The sequence below is a fragment of the Nicotiana tomentosiformis genome, chromosome 7 (assembly GCF_000390325.3).
Source record: "Nicotiana tomentosiformis chromosome 7, ASM39032v3, whole genome shotgun sequence".
In the NCBI taxonomy this organism is placed as follows: Eukaryota; Viridiplantae; Streptophyta; class Magnoliopsida; order Solanales; family Solanaceae; genus Nicotiana; species Nicotiana tomentosiformis.
This window is the reverse complement of record NC_090818.1, coordinates 97,018,686-97,023,861: the sequence shown is the minus strand read 5'-3', so window position 1 is coordinate 97,023,861 and position 5,176 is coordinate 97,018,686.

The following is a 5,176-nucleotide window of genomic DNA, read 5'->3' as shown; positions in this document are numbered from 1 at the left end:
AATGATAACAGAGACTGAGATATTATATGTAAATGAATGAACATGACTGAGTATGCAGATGCAATTTAAGCAAATAACTGAACAACAGAGATGACCTCAGCAGGTACCAACAAAATAAGCATATAACCTAAACATGATTTTTAATATGATTCACACCTCAATTTCTCTAACACGTGGAAGTTTCATGGATAGAAACAAGATTAAGTAACTACACAATATCACAGAATCAACCGAGTCATAATTCACGCGATGCCCGCCCAGATGCCTGTCACCTTGCATGTGCGTCACCTTAACACTAAGCACATAACATGTATATTCAGGGGTTCATACCCTCAGCACCAAGTTTAGAAGTGTTACTTACCTCGAACAAGCCAAATCTAATATCGAGCAAGCCAAATGATGCTCCAAAAATGCTATCCCGCGCGTACCGACCTCTGAACGGCTCGAAACTAGCCAAAAGTAACTCAAATACATCAAATAATGCCAAAAAAGATAAACTTAATCGATAAAGGTCAAATCTTTAATCAAAAGTCCAAAATCAACCCAAAAGGCAAACCCGGGCCCGCGCCTCGAAACTCGACGAAACTTATAAAATCCGACAACCCATTATATTACGAGTCCAACCATACCAAATTTATCAAAATCCAATACCAAATCATCACTCAAACACCCAAACTAAACTCTATAAATCCCTAGCCTCAAACTCCCAAAATTAAACCTTAAAAATACACAACTAGGTGGGAAATTCAATGGGGAAACATAATTAGTGAACAAAATTAACCACAAGTGACTTACCTCGAGAATCCCTCTAAAAAATAGCCTAAGGCCGAGCTTGAAATGTCCAAAATGAAGAAAATCACGAAACCCTTGAACTTAATATTCTGCCCAGCACTTTCGCACCTGCGACCCATTTAGTCGCGCCTGCGGTCTCGCAGGTGCGAGCAATCCTCCGCTCCTGCGGTTTACCCAAGGCTCCACGGCCTCCGCTTCTGCGACCACACGTGCGCAGGTGCGAGTCCACACCTGTGGAAATCCTTCTGCATCTGCGCTCCATAGTAACCAAGTCAATCCCCGCTTCTGCGATCGCTGCTTCCGCTCCTGCGCACACGCATGTGCGCCTCTTCCTCCGCATATACGAAGACTCAAAGCCCAGTCTTCTTCCGCTTCTGTGATGACACTGCCGCTTTTGCGGCTTCGCACCTGTGCCCTTAGCTCCGCAGGTGCGGTCACACTAGAACCTCTGTCGAACCAACCTTAGCCAAAATTTCCAAAAATGATGCGATCCTCGTCCGAACTCACCTGAGCCCCTCGGGACCCCGTCCTAATATACCAAAAAGTTCCATAACATAACACGGACCTACTCAAGGCCTCAAATCACACATAACAATATCGAAACGATGAATCGCACCTCAAATCAAACTCAAATGAACTTTGAACTTTTAACTTCCAAAACTCGTGCCGAAAGATAACAAATCAACTCAGAATGAACTCAAATTTTGCGCACAAGTCCCAAATGACATAAAGAAGCTTTTCCAATTCCCGGAACCACAATCCGAACCCGATATCCACAAAGTCAACTCTCGGTCAAACTTATGAACTTTCTAAACCTTCAAATTTCCAACTTTCGCCAATTAGTGCCGAATCCTTCTAAAAATATCCAAATGCAAATCCGGGCATACGCTCGAGTCCAAAATCACCCTCCGAACCTAACGAAACTATCAAAACTCTATTCTAGGGTCAAATTCACAAAAGTCAAACTTAATCACCTCTTCCAATTTAAAGCTTCAATCATGAAATTCATTCTTCCAAATCGATTCTGAATAACCTGAAAACCAAAACCGACGATTCACACAAGTCATAATATATCATACGGAGCTACTCATGCCCTCAAACTACCGAGCGAAGTGCAAATGCTCAAAACGACTGGTCAGGTCGTTACATCCTCCCCAACTTAAATATACGTTCATCCTCGAACGTGCCAAGAGTCGTTCCAAAGCCATCAAATCGCCGTGTAACCTTACCACACACATACGCGGGGGTGATCTCACGTCACCCTATTCCATATAGGCCTGACAACACAACATAACTGAAGATCATTACTTCAACTTTAGCTTGTAAACCACAGAATCCAATTTCCAACATCCGGAATTTCCAATAAGATCTGAATCTCGCATCTACATACTGTATAAGTCTGAACAAGCCATATCAATCCATAACCATAGCCCAAGATGTAATCACATGATATACCACATAACTCGCGTACTTGTAGCAATAACTTCTGATCATAATAACTGCTCAAAATAAACCCGGTACCGGTAATAAATCTCATATCAAACAAAACCTCATTCTAAAACCTTCATACACTGCCGATGATGAAATATACACACACAAAAATTCATAACCATTCATCAGATCAACAAGCCATGGAGCTCCCTCTCCGTTGACAAGAACTATAGCCAATTTCTAAGCCGATCAAGGACATTATCCTTCCAAATATACCGCAATCAGATCCGATAGCACCCATTATAGGTCTGACGACCTCGTCTTATCAAATACAGCCGCCCTATTGACGTGCCACACCAATACAACCTTAAGCCACAAACCGTGCAATCTGTGCACCAATACGCAACAATTCAAATGTACTCAAACATAGAAAATAACTCAAATGAGAGAACCGTCCTCCAAGCTCAACAAGTACTGCCACAACGAAATGCTAAGAACCCATCCAAACACTGGTCCATATGAAATACCCCAAGCCACCATGCTCAAAATCAATAACCACGCGCAATTCGACATCAAGTACCTAAGGTGCATGAACATAACCACGGAGGAACCAATAACACAATACCATAGTCCGAAAAGAACATAACCAATTGCGCAATCAATCATTCAACACCTTAATATCCATCTTGCTCAACTTCCGCTATAAGGCCCAAATAGACCCGCACCATGTGTGCCTATAACCAATGGATCACAACCCCTCATAGTATAGAAGGGTAACTCATAGAACATCTTAAAACATGAATAAGCTCAACTCTACCCGAATGACACATCCCTCAACAACAACAGTACAAAGTCAACCAATCCGACCCGGTGTAGAATACACATTCTCATTGGGCCTTCCAATGGACCCCAAATCCACTCTGGTCACCCACAAATAGATACATAACCCTCTGAAAGTCCACAACGACTAAACCATAACATATACTAACATCTGGATAGCTTTGGCCACATCTTCACCTTCCACAACCATGAAACAATATGTTTCTAAGAACTTCTGGTCTCCAAGTCCATAAAACAAGTGAATCACCATATCTGATCCCAACTCCACCGCCCGAATATCTAACACATCTCTTATACACGATCATCCCAAGAGGAATACTTCTATAATTCTTCCGTGCCACATAGAAAAATTTGAATATCAGCAGTCGATCAACCAGGCGAGTACCGCAATACCAATGAAGCATCCGTAAGTCAACACTCAGTGCACCTTCTGAAATGTACGCTCTCCTCAGGCAATAGAAAGTAGTAATATCATTCATCTAGTCATCCGAAACTGCCCATGTTGTCTAATAATTGATGCCCTTCCTTTCAAAACTAAATCGTGAACTTGCACGCGCAAATCTTAATCCCACACAACATACCGCATCTATCATGAATATAAAAAGTACGAGAATCTCATAATCAACTCTAAGTCACAAGAAAACTACATACTCAATTAGCCATGAGTCGTCCGTTTGATCTTATCCAGGAGAAAATCACAACACGCAACACGCTCCTCACGCCATCAGGAAATATACACCTTGAACCGTGGTAGAAACCATTGAGAACACTTTGAAATCCATTTGCATAGAGCCCAGCTATCATAACCGAATCCCTCTAACTCAACCAAGTCACGTATGTCGCCAAAACCCAAGAGCATTGCCACAAAACACCTTTAGATACTTACCACAACATAAGTACCCCAAAGAACCAATCGTATCCATTATCGTGCTGATCCAACCTACTACCAAGCTATCCCATTTATCCGAATTCTTTCCGAATTGCCCTCAAGCTGACACTTCTCCTTGTTAGAATACCACGATCCTCACCCAAAGCGCACCACAAGTGATCCTAGCATAAAACTACACCGCCCTAAGGCCCATAAGCCGTTGTATTCCCTCTTAAGCACCCCAAACGTACCGCAACCGAGATACCCACTCTGACGAGACCTTCTGTGAATTTGAAGCCGTTTCCTCCACCTTTCTGATACCGAAATATAAATTCCATAATGATATAAAAATACGCAAGTCTCGACACCATCCAATGTAAATCTCAGATCCTAGCCATATACAAATCCGAAAAATTCACAATTGCTATATGAAAATCTTGAATCCATTAGAACTTTCTCGAGAGTCATCCACCCTGCTCAAATCTCAACTGCACTGACCAAACGGGCCGAACGACCTGTGCCCCATTAGCACAATAACACCCAAAGAAGGGACCCCGCCTTAGCGCAACTGAGCAAATTTCTACACCATGCGCACTACATTCATCACGAATAACAACTCAAATCATTCCATGATTTCCATATACCCATAAAGTGTAATATAACCCGTATCCAGAAATTTCCTTGCTAAAGTCATCCTCAAAACCAACCTCTGTAAGTCATAACTGATTCGCAGTATACCTCAAACCGAAATTGACATAACACATAACCATGCAATCAAAGCGTCGATAGTAGCACTTGGCTCCAAGCCATAGATCAAAATACTCGATAACTCACAATGCCCATACTCTATTACTACCATAATCTCGCACCGAAATTCAACTCAATCCTTCATAAGATCATGTAACGCAAACCATCTAATACCTCAAATCATCTGCAAATATCGCATCCATCCTCGTGACGGTCAGGTCAACTATTACAACCGATCCAAACTCAATTCGCATGACTATAACCCGTTGGTAGAAAAGAAAGCCTCCACACAACATCATAAGGATCACACATCCGTAGATTACCCTGCAAGTTATAATCCACCTGCTTAGCCTCAAACTGACATCTCTTTATACTCTTTCACAAACACAACTACTACACAATCACTTAATCTTCCTGAGTCTGAACTCATCAACAAGATATGAAAATCTACTTCGTTCCAAAAATAAAGTAACACGAATGAATCCCTCAAAAACCTTC